We start from the raw sequence: 13,271 nt of genomic DNA, 5'->3' as shown, positions 1-13,271 counted from the left end.
TTAAACACAAATTGTACGAATTTTTAAAATTTACTTATAAATGAACATCTTTTATAAATATTTTATTTTTAAAACAGGTCCGATCATCAATAGACACACTAAACTTTTTTTTTTCCTCTTTTAAATTCTTAAAATTTTTTACTAGCTTCTCTTTCTTAATATCCCAGTGGACACGGCACGTTAATAAAGACGTCTTTTAAACGTTTTGGACGTCTTTCGAACATTCAAAATTTAATGATGGATTTTTATTATCCTTGTGTGCACAGGACATAAAAAGAGCGTCTTTTAAACGTTCAAAACACGTTCATTTTAGGTCATGTGCCCACTGGGATAATGAAACTTCATCATTATTTGTCCTATTTCACTGGGGTTTTGTGGTTGCTTGAACCTTTAGCCATACTATGTCGTATAAAGAGAATTTATCTGCAACTGTTATTTTAGATTTTAATTCATTCAGAGCTGCCCGTTTCACGAATGTTTAAATTGTTGTACTACTCAATTATCGTTTTATTTGTTGGCAAGATGTCGATGGTGATGATGTGTGACAGGTGTTTTCGACTTCAGTTTCTTTCCTTTGGAATTTGCAGACACCTTGTAGTGCTAGTGTAGGTCAGTAGTTGACGAATTTTTGCATAATATTTGTTTGCTGCAAATGTTGCACATAGCATAATCTGTTTTTATTTTTTTTAATAATCTTATCTTTAATACTTTATTTGTTTTGGTCATTTCTGTTGATAAAAAACCAAATATATAAATTAAATATTTAAATGGTAAGAAAAAATCTACGGAAAATTCAGGTTCACTAAATTTATTGTACCAAATATTTTAAGAAAAATATTTTATCTTTTAATGGTAACAAGCATAGTTGCTAAACATAAATAGAACAAAACATATTTATTAATACTTATTATTAATAGCTATTAAATCTTACAAAATACTTATTTTGTTACGCTAAAAATTATATCCCTAATACGTACTATCTAATTTTTTGCAGATAGTGCTGCATTATCGCGTTTATAATTTTTAACTACCGCTTTAAAATTAAGAATTTGTTCCTTTTTTTTCGCACAAGATCTTTATACAAAGTTAAACTCTCCTGACAGTTACTTATAGTTGTTAATAATTACTTTACAATCATTAAAACGTACCAGTTTTTGCATCCATTTAAAACAACCGTGACATCCTAACAACCAATTAAAACAATCGTGATTTTCAATTAAAATATTTAACGCATGCGCAATCTCAACATTCTATATTATTCGGAAAAAAAAGTTTTATTTATATATTTATTTATTTAAATTTATTTTTTATTAATATTATATTAGTTTATTTTAATGTCATGGAATTTATTTCTAACTTAAATGGATATCATGTTTGTTTCCAATGGATGCAAAACCCGCCAAGGCCTACACACATGTATACATATTTTATTTATTTATTTATTTTTTTATTATTTAGATACCCCAAGAAGACCTAACTGTCTTGTCGCAGAGCACCGCGGAAGTGCGTTTAACCAGGAAATATTTATTTAGCTTCAGTTATTCTTTTTTTTATTTTTTTATTATTTTGTTTCTTATCTTTACAATGCTGTGATTCTATATAACTTGATACAAATTAACAATCTTTATAAAATATATAATGTTAAGAGAAAAAAAAATAAAAATCTCACAATTTTATAGAATACAAAAAAAATAACTGCAGGGTATTATTAATATTAAAAGAAGGCGGGAAACTTGCAGAAGACCAGATAGTCTTGTCATCAAGAAACCGCTTGTTTTAGTCATGTTTTTTGTATTTTCGTTTTACATGTTTCTAGTTTCACAAAATATAATGGTAGTTCATTTTATATTGGATTCACATATAATAAAATGTCAGGGGCGGATCTAGGGGACGTCTGGTACGTCTGTGGACGTACCCAAAAATATCAGAAATATAATTTTGGTCAGAGAAAAAAAAGGGTTATGCTCAAATAATAAGTTACTAATAAAATATACTGCATTTCAAATTATATATTTTTTTATATTATATTATATTGCAGTTTTGTTGAATCGGGTTAAAATTATATACTGTTAAATCTATAGCGTAACGGGTTCTTGTTTAAAGCGAGTTGTTTAAGCGAGATTTAAAGTTTACATAAAAATAGTTATGAACCGGAAGTCAAAACAATTTTTGATAAATTTGTTGAAAAACATTAATTGACGCTCCCAATTTTAATTCACTATGAAATGAAAATTGTTGTAAATTTTGGATTTAATTTGTTAAAAAAATTATTATTAGAACTCTTTACTTAAAATAAATTTTGGACGTCCCTTTCGACATACACCTTAAGTAAAATATTTATTAAAATCTTTTGTTATACGATTATCAGGAGGTGAAAAAAATTATAATAACAAATACACAATACAATACACCAATGGACGTTCCCAATTTTATATGATTATATAGTGTATCTTTTTTTAAATTTTAGTGTTCGCAATTTATTTTTTATATATATTATTTATTTGATAAAAAAAATTGTCAAACATTTCCTTCGACATACTCCCTGAAATATATAAAATTTACAAAATTAATAAATGGAATCATAAAATTATCAAATTACCAAATATACATAATGTCGCTCGAAATTGAAATCACGAAGCTTAATAGCGAAGTCAAAACAGCTATGCTGCAAAATGACAAAACAAAATGAATCTCCTGGAAAAAAAAGTTGGAAACAAATGTCAGTTTTTTTAAAGATGCCAATATTGTTGACTCTTTTAAAGATGAGACACTTAAAAGTTATGAAATCTTTATTCCAAAGATTTTCAAAGAAAAACATAATGGCAATTTTCTTGTTTTAAGGTACTGATATTTTTATTATAATGTTTTGTTATTGATACAATGTATTGATTTTTTTAAGTAATAAATATAAAACTAATAAATATAAAACTTAAAAATACACATAATAAATTTAATGAAAATTAAAAATAAAAAATAAATCTATGCTAGTTTCTAGTCAATCATCAACATCTTTATCCAATTTTAGTAAAAATACTTTTTGTGAACCATTTTCTTTACCCTCCAATAATTACGATATTGGTTATTTGGTTTCTAACTATACTAGTTATTCAAATGTTGCAAAAACCTTAAATAATTCTGAACTTCAAAATTTAGTTCAATCTGTTTTTGTTCCTAGTTAGAAATTTATTTTTCTTAAAAATAAAAATGGACGAAGTTTTCAATTTATATGGATAGAAAAATTTCCATGGCTTACATACTCAAATATATTTGATGGAGCTTTCTGTTTACCATGTGTACTTTTTGGGCACAATTTTCCATCTGAATGTAGTTTAGCTAAACGATTATTTAGTAAGCCTTATGATCGCTGGAATGATGCTTCTCGTTACTTTCAGAAACGTGTTTGGCAAAAACAATAAGTTTGTCTGCAGAAATAACGGTTTACATGTAAAAACTGCTCAAGTTTTATTTTTATTATCATCGATTTAGTCTTGTAAAACAGAATCAATAGACATTATATCTCAAAAAATAGTTCAATCACAGATTTCCAAAAATCGACAGTTATTGCAACCTATTATTGAAACAATTATTCTTTGTGGGCGTCTTGGGCTTTCTTTACGTGGGCATAGAGACGACTCTAAGTTTCATCCTGAAAATGGTGAATTTTCTAATCACACTGCAGGAAATTTTATTGAATTGCTACATTTCTGTGTTCAAGCTGGTGATAAAATTCTTGAAGATCATCTCAAGTATCATCAACAAAATGCTTCCTACATATCAGACATCACAAAATCAACTAATAAAGTGTTGTGGAGAAGTTGTTACTTCTCCACAACACTTTATTAGTTATTTATTGCTTTATTAGCAATAATTGGAGAAATTAAAAACTCTAAGTATTTTTCTATTATAGCTGATGAAGCCTCAGACAGTTATAATAAAGAACAACTATCATTAGTAATACAATCATATGATGGTGCTAGGGCAATGTCTGGACACACCATAGGGTTATCATCTCGTGTTTTAAATCTTAATGAAAAAGCTATATATTTTCATTGTTACAGTCATAGACTTAATTTAGCCATTTGTGCATCATGCAATGTTCAATATGTCAAAAATCTTCTGGCGCATGTTAAAGATGTATCATACTTTTTTATTCTTTCACCTACAAGGCAACAAAATTTAGAGGAGCACATTGAAAGAACTGCTCCAGTTGCTGGTAAAAAAAAATTGAAAGATGTTTGCAGAACACGTTGGGTAGAAAAAGTTAATGGTTTGGATACTTTTCAAGAACTTTTTATTCCTTTGGTTTCTTGTCTTGAAGAAATGTCTTTAAATGTTAATAAGAGTTTTAATCACTCAACGTCTTCCAGTGCATCCTCGCTTCTGAAGTTAATAACAAGTTTTGACTTTATTGTTGCTTTATGTATAACAAGAAATGTCTCTGACATTACTCTTCCAGTAACACGAATGTTGCAGTCAAAGAGTAATGATATTTATGATAGTTTAAATCTTATTCGGGCGTTAAAAGATGTTATATCTTCGCTTAGAAGTATAGCTGATCAACACCATCAAATGTGCTATGAACAAGCTCTAAAAATAGCCCATGAGCTAAATGTTACTGAAGCTAAACCAAGAAGTTCATTTATTTCAAAAAACAGAAATAATGCTCCTTCGGAATGTGTTTCTGATTATTTTAAAATAGCAATCACAATTCCTTTGTTAGACCATCTGAGTACTGAGCTAGGCACAAGGTTTGACAACACTACCATAAAATTTTATAAAGCGCTTGTCCTAGTTCCTACTAAAATGATTTCAGAAGTTCGAAGTTCTCATGACACTAGTTGGAAAGAATGTATAGTATCTTTTAGTGAATTTTACAGGGCAGATTTACCAAAATCCACTAGCTTTACCTGGTGAGCTTGACTTATGGGAAGCTTATTGGTAAAATTTTGAAGGTAATGTCCCTTCTAATATTACTGAGACTTTAAAAGCATTAAATTTTCCTGGCTTTGAAAAAAATAAAAATTATTCTACAATTACTTGCTACCTTTCCTTTAATTTCATGTGAATGTGAGTTCACATTTTCTTCGCTTCGGCGCCTGAAAAATTATACGCAAAGCACAATGGTAAAGGAACGCTTAAATGGTTTAGCTTTGATGAATATTCATACAGAGTCAGTAATAGATATCGAAAAAGTTATTGATAAATTTGCAATTAAAAAATCGTAGATTAAGTTTTAAATAAATATTAAAAAATAAAAATAAAAAATTAATATATAAATAATAAAAAATAAAAAAAGTAAAAAAAAAAATTCATTACCGCTAGGTAAAAAGGCTATTTTCATAGCCACACATTTTTATAAAACATAATTTGGCATGAACTAATTATTGGCATACAATGTTTTTGGCTGTTACCTTCAAGTGTATCGATTTTGTTGCGGTTCATTATTTTAAAGTTTTGTTTTATGATTACAAATGTTATGATTTTATTTTTTTTAGATTTGTTTATCAGCAAGGTTGAAAAGAATGAAGATGGGTTTACAATTTTTTTTTAGCTAACTGGAATACTAGAATGTGACACTAAATATATTTTTATATAACTCCATATTGATTGTTTTTTTGTTTTGTTTTTAGGTGCCCTTAGTTGTAACAGTCTTATCACAGAGCGTAACTGAAGAGGATTTACTCGGAAATTCGTGCCTTCTTCTTTAACCAAAGCTTTCTTTGAACCAGGGATATCTTGCTTATGAAACATGCAGCTATTACATCACGGCTGTTTATTATAATATTATAATAGCTAATGTAAAGAATTTTTAAAATAACAAATATAAATTTGAAACAGTAATGTGTAATCGTATAACTTTATAATGGGGTATCAGCCAGGATCCAGGGGGGATGGGCCCCTACACCATAATCTTAAAGTCCTAAATGTACTTAGAACTCAGAACATTTAGAATTAGAGGACCTTTTTTTTTTTTTTTTTTTTTTAGGGCGTACCCAAATAATTTTCTGCATCCGCCCCTGAATGTAATATAAATAATTGATATATGCTAGATTTTGTACACATTAATATATAATTAGGCATAAATAAACTTATTTTTGATTTATATGCTTTCTATATTAATATTTGTTAAAGTTTTCTGGGATTTTCGTTTCAACGTTAATTTTGGTTCTAGTTTCAGTATTAGTTTAGTGTAAGTTCATTTTTTTTTTTTTTTTTAACATCTTCGCTTCCAACAAGGCTGCAGGCAGCCACTAATTAAAGTTGGAAGTTACTGTAAGAGAAAAAATGAAGCTTGTAGAGCAAGATAACGATTGACGGACGATTTAAAAGATTGAAAATTATATGAGTCAGGAAAGCAAGAGGAAGGAAGCGAATTCCAAAGAGCTGATGTTCGAGGAAAAAAACTAGACGAATAAGCGTTTTTGGAGCACTTAGGAACAGTCACAGAAAAAGGATGACACTTAATTGAATGACGAGTAACACGAGAATGAATTTTAGTAGATGGCACAAGAGACGCTAGCTCTTTAGAGCAGTGCCCATTATAGTATTTGTAGAAAAGAGAAAGAGAAGCAACATTACGACGATGTGATAATGGTTGAAGATTGGCTGCAAGAGCAGGTCCAACTATGTTTACAATGCTTTTTTGCACCTTGTCTAAAAAAGAAAGGGCATCATTAGAAGATCCGCCCCAGATATGGCAACAGTATTCCATACAAGGCCGGATTTGAGATTTATAGAGATAGAGAATAGAATCCAGAGTAAGAAACTGGCGAGCTCGATAAAGAGATGCAACCTTAGCAGATGCTAATTTTGCAACCGATTTGATATATGGTTTCCAAGAAAGATTGGAAGTAAGAGTTAATCCTAGAAGATGAAGATTAGGTGACTCATCGAGTACATCACCGTTCATAAATATAGGAAGATCTAAATTATTGCGATAACGATTAGCTAAAAAAAATTGAGTTTTATCTGAATTAAAGTTCACCAGCCACTGTGATCCCGATGCTGTAGCAGAAGTGAGATCCTTTTCAAGCTCAAATGCCCCCTCCAAGCAATCAGAAGGTGTTGGTTTCTTATCACGACAAGAATAAATGGTAGTATCATCAGCAAACAATGCCACCTTAGATGTGAGAATATCTGGAAGATCGTTAATGTAAATTAAAAAGAGTATAGGGCCAAGGATAGAACCTTGAGGAACCCCTGAAGTTACAGAATAAGAAGAAGAGTGTTGTCCATCGAGGACAACTTTTATGCTACGATTGAAAAGGAAGGATTCAATGATCTTTAAGATGTTGCCGGATACACCATAAGAAGAAAGCTTATGGAGAAGACCAGCATGCCAAACTTTATCAAACGCTTTTGAAATGTCAAGAGCGATGGCCTTAACCTCTCCACCTTCATCTAATGCACGATAAAACCTGTCAGTTATTACTGTTAGCAAATCAGCTGTAGAACGAGAAGATCGAAATCCATATTGATTGTCAGAAAGTAAGTTATTAGATTCAAAATGAGAAATGAGGTGTTTGTTAATTAAAGATTCAAAAACCTTGCTTATGATAGGAAGAAGACTTATGGGACGGTAGTTAGACGAATCAGATCGCTCCCCAGAATTTTTGAAGATAGGGATAACAGATGCGGCTTTCCAGCAGGCTGGAAAACAAGACTCTGATAAGCACTTGTTGAATAGTTTTGAGAGTATAGACGACAGCTCCGGAGAGCACTTCTGCAAGACAATAACAGGTATGTTGTCCGGGCCACAAACTGTAGAAGAGTCTAGGCAGGAAATTACTTTAGATACAGATGCTGGAGTGATATGAATGTCAAGCAATGGATCAATCTGTTTGTTGGCAATATCAGGTAGAACGCAACTAGTGGAATCAAGAGATGATATTGATGAAAAGTTTTCAGCAAACAGTTCGGCTTTGTCTTTAGGTGAGGTGACAAATTCTGAACCATACAAGAGAGGTGGAATTATAGATTTGCCCTTATTATTGATATTATTAAAGATTCTCCAGAAGTCACGAGAGCCTAATTTTTGAGATGAGATACGAGATTTCATGACCTGAGAATAGCGGGTTTTGGCGTTAGACATAACCTTTTTACAGTTGTTTGTAGCAGTAATAAACAGACGTCTGTTTTCTGGAGAATTGTTTTGCTGATAAATATGGAAGTAACGGTTTCGATTGGCAATCGCAGCAGCACAGTGTGAGGAAAACCATGGAGGAGAGTGAGGCTTGACCTGGAATCGTCGAGAGGGAATAAAAGATTCCATGCCGGCCTGAATCCACGAAGTTATGTAAGAAGCACATTTGTCGACAGGAAGTTGAAAGATTTCTACCCAAGGGCCATCACGAAGAAAATCACTGAAACAATCCCAGTCAGCTTTACTGTAGTTGTAAGAGGTTCGATAATAGGGGTATTCAGGTGATGAAGAAGAATGAGATATTAGTTTTAAAGAGATCAAACTGTGATCAGAAGCACCTAAGGGTGAATGTGGGGAAACTGAGCACTGACTAGGATCAGAAACAAGACATAAGTCGAGTAGAGAAGGTAAATGATTAGGGTTGTCAGGAAAGCGAGTTGGAAAGTTGACTATTTGAGTTAGGGATTGAGAAAGGCAAAAGTTGTGGGCTTTAATGCCTGCAGAGTCACTGACACTAGAGCCAAGCCATTCAGAGTGGTGAGCATTAAAGTCACCGACAACAACTATATTAGCTGATGGATAAAGAGAGAGGGCTTGGTCAATATGATCAGAAATAACATCAAAAAGGGTGCAGTCTTGAGAAGAAGGAGAGCGATATAGAACAAAGAGAAAGGCAATAGAGTGAAGTGGTGCTAAACGAAAGCACATGAAAGAATAGTCTGTGGATTCAAACCTAGTTTCACGACAAACAGGTGAATTCTTACAAATGTAAATGCCCAGGCCAAGCATGTGACTATTGGAGTCTTTACGAATCAGAGGAAGATAACCATCAACACTAAGATCACAAGATGAGACAGCCGAACTCAAATAAGTCTCACAAAGAGCAAATAGGTCTGGTGAACTTTGCAAGAGATAAGACTCAACAGGAGAAAAGTTACTTCGAAGACCACGAATATAAGTGAATGATAGGTTTAGAGGACTAGGTGATTATGATGGTTTTTTGTGTTTTATAGTTTTTGGTACTTTATTCATTTTTAAATTAGATTGAAGAACTTGACTCAAAGCATAGATAGTACTCAGAACACCGTTTAATAGCCCAAGCAATTGCCTCATTACTACTAATAAACCCTAAGCCGTAACAAAGGGCTCCAAATGTGGCCTCCGCAATGCACACCAAATGTACAAACAAGGACACCATCCATGCGCAATATGGCACTGTTAATACTTTGATATTTTTCAGCTGTTGATGGAATCAGCCTCTCTGAGAGCTACCACAGAGTTCGGGAAACCTGACTACCAGCCGGCCTCAGAACCATAAAACTGAGTTTTAGAGCTGTACCCTCATAAGGAGATAATAGAATGAGTTTCCTAGTCATAAAAACAGTGACACAGGCAAACCCATGCATTGAGTCAAGAAGATCCAGCATTCAACATCCTAAACTGGAAACAATGTATTAAAAATACATCTGCCCAGCCTAATAGATGAAGAAGGGGTGCGAGGCTGGTCAACAGATAGAATCTGTTTACCCCTTAAGTCTTTGCCTAGGAGGCCTTCTACAAGACAGTAGCTGGGTGCATTTAACATCTGCCCAAGATTAGTATTTTTATCGAGACACCATCTCTAGCCTTTACTCAACCAAGAGCCCCAAGGCAGGGGGTGTTTTAAATCGGAGTTGGCATCTCCTAGCCTTTGCCTAAAAAGGCGTATCCTACAAGGCAGCAGGACATGAAGCAGATTGTATATATAATTGTTATCATATAATTGTTTATATCATTCAATTGTTATTCAATCATATAATTGTTCAATCATATAATATTCAATCATATAATTATATAATATTTATTCATATAATTATATAAATCATTCATATAATAAATTATATAAATTATAATATATAATATAAATTATAATAAATTCTAATAAATTATAATAAGTTATATATAAATTATAATAAATTCTAATAAATTCTAATAAATTCTAATAAATATAATATAAATTATAATAAATTATATAAAAAATATAAATTAATATAAATTACAATAAATATATAATATAAATTATATAAATTATAATAAATTATAATATAATATATAATATAAATTATAATAAATTATATAAATTATAATATTTATATAATAAATTATATAAATTATTCATATAATTATATAATTATATAAATCATATAATCATATAATATTCAGTCATATAATTGTTCAATCATATAATATTCAATCATATAATTGTTTATATTTAAAACGAATTTTTTTACTAACTTTTTCAAACAATTTAGGTTATCTAATTTTGTAATTATGGCATTTCTGGATATCAGTTTATTATAAAGATCGGGAGCGCAATATGAAATTGTGAAACGCGATAGTTTTGTTTTTCTAAACGGTATATTAAAGTTTCCTATTTCTCGAGTGTCATATCTATTTCTATTGCTTTTAAACAAATCATTTGAGAAATGTGATTTCAGCATAAAGAATAAGTTTTGATAAATGTTTATTCTATAGACATTTAGTGCATCAAGGAGTTTTAACAAAGGTTCAGCATGAGTGAATTTATCTTTTTTATAGACAATTCTAACGGCATGTTTTTGACGTCGATAAAGTGATTTCAATCGGAATTATTGGTACTTGTCCATGCTATATTATCATATGTATAATAGGTTTGTATAAATGAGAAATAAAGATGTTTTAGATTTTCTTGGTATAACATTGGTCTAGTTTTGTATAGCACACCAATGTTTTTGGTTATTTTAGTATTTAAATAGTCAATGTGTGCTTTCCATGAAATATTTTTGTTAACTAGTAAACCTAGAAATTTAGTTGTTGAGGTTCTTTCATTATTTTTGTTTTCTAGTACTAACAATGGTAATATATTTGGTATTTTTTTTCTTTTTTGATTGGGATGGAATAAGATGTAATTATTTTTTTCTGTGTTAAAAGATAATTTATTAGATTTTAGCCAGATATTAGGTTTTTCAAGTTCAATATTAATTGTTTCAAAGAGTTCTTTAATATACTGAGATGAATAAAAAAAATTAGTATCATCTGCAAACATTACGACATCAAGTTTATTTAACACTTTCGGAGGATCATTAATGTATATTAGGAACAATAAGGGAGCTAGAATGGAACTTTGGGGAACGTCACATTTAATCTTTAGCGTTTTTGAACAGGTATTTTTATCAGTATTTACACATTGCTGTCTGTTTAGCAAAAAAAATTTAAACCAGAGTAATGCAACATTTTTTACGCCATATTTTTCCAATTTTTATAGCAGGATAGCATGATCAACAGTATCGAATGCTTTCGATAGATCTATAAAGATTCCTAGAACGAATTCTTTATTAACAAATGAGTAACTGATGCTATTTAAAAGAACTACGATTGCATGTTCGGTTGCATGTTGCTTTTGAAAGCCCAATTGTTTTGTATTTAAGATGTTGTTGTTTGTTATGTATTTGTAAAATTTATTATAAATTATTTGTTCGAGGAGTTTTAAGAATACAGGAAGAATTGAGATTGGTCTATAACTTATATTCGATGCCGCTTACGTACATATTTTTACATGGCCTTATCTTAATGGTAAAATAACCATAACGTTCATTTAAAACATGCATGATGACCAACACCTTTTCTTAATAAAATAATATTTATTTTGTCAGAATGAGTATTTATGTGCTTAGCTGGTTCGGATAAGGCGCCACATAGACATCTTTACTTCTTTTTCTTTTACATTTTTTGCTCGTATATTTGCTGTGACATCATTCTTCATATGCTTCTCTACGTGACAATCAACACTTACAATATTTATTCACCAAATTCATAAGTACATAATTTACATAAAATAAAAAATATTTTAAATTTCTCTTTTTAATATTCGAAACTTCTTTTAATATTCGAATTTTCATTTTCTCAAAAAATATCAATAATTTTATATTGAAGTCAAATTCCTAAATCTCACTTGTTTTGCAAATTGTCCTGCAGGAAACTTACGAAAAAAAATCCTCAACCATTTCATTGTCAGAGAAATTTAAAATAACTTGCATAGACATACAGTATCGGACAAAACGAGTGCAACCAAATAATGCTAGTTTAGTTTCTTTATATAAAAGTGCTGCATTTTTTCAATTTAGAGAAATAACAATGTAACTGTTTAGAGATAAAGTTCTTCAAATTTTATTCATCGCAAAGTTCATTATTTGTACACGAAAATTAATAAATTAATCAAAAGTATTAAAAAAAGTTGATTTCCTTCTGGACAAAACAAGTGCAACTCGACAAAATGTTGACCAAGCTGTATTTCGCTATCAGTATTTCGTGGCGAATCTTTTGTTGTTGATCACAGCCTTGCATCTTCGAGGCATAGATTCGATCAGGTGATTAATGAAATTTGTGGAATCGCTGCCCAGGCCTTTTGGATTTGCTCAAACAGTTGATCCTTATTACGAACACCTTCACGATTAATTCTGCGGTTGACGATCTCCCACAGGTTCTCGATAGGATTGAGATCCAAAGATTGAGGCGGCCAATCCATCACCGATAGGTGGTTGTCTTGAAACCACTGCTTCACTACTTTTGCAGTGTGTTTCGGATCGTTGTCTTGCTGAAAAATCCATTTTATTGGCATATTTCATTCAGCATGAGGTAACATAACATCTTTCAGGATATTTTTATACATGAAACAGTCCATTATTCCATCGTTTCGATGTATTGGACCTAGACCGTTAGCAGAAAAACACCCCCCCCCCAGACCATTACATTGCCTCCACCATGCTTCACGGTCTTATGGCAGTAACGTAAATCGAGGCGTTTTCCGGCCGGTCGACGTACACGGCAAATGCCATTGCTCCCAATGATCTTGAACTTCGATTCATCACTGAACAGGACAGTTCGCCATTTCTGCACATTCCAGTCAATATGAGATGTAGCAAACAGAAGTCTTTTCTTCTGGTTTTTTAGTGAAATCAGCGGTTTCTTTGCAGGGCGTCGAAAAAACAATCTAGCTTCAACAGCATGTCGTCTGATTGTTTGGTCCGATACAGGCAGCTCTAATTGCTTTTGTATCTCGACTGATGATATCCAGGGATCCTTCTTGACGGATCTGACGATCATAGAATCC

At 31.3% G+C, this 13,271-nt stretch overlaps 1 long non-coding RNA gene across 1 annotated transcript; it reads left to right on the top strand.

Moving 5' to 3' along the window:
* The first annotated feature begins 2,224 nt into the window (after positions 1–2,224).
* On the top strand, positions 2,225–5,841 carry LOC136086673 (uncharacterized). Its single transcript, XR_010641508.1, has 2 exons — positions 2,225–2,841; positions 5,631–5,841. It is a non-coding gene; the product is annotated as an uncharacterized LOC136086673 (long non-coding RNA).
* The last annotated feature ends 7,430 nt before the right edge of the window (positions 5,842–13,271 follow it).

Source organism: Hydra vulgaris, chromosome 11, assembly GCF_038396675.1.
Source record: "Hydra vulgaris chromosome 11, alternate assembly HydraT2T_AEP".
NCBI lineage: Eukaryota > Metazoa > Cnidaria > Hydrozoa > Anthoathecata > Hydridae > Hydra > Hydra vulgaris.
The sequence above is the reverse complement of the archived record's forward strand: the minus strand, read 5'-3'. Positions and strand labels throughout refer to the sequence as shown.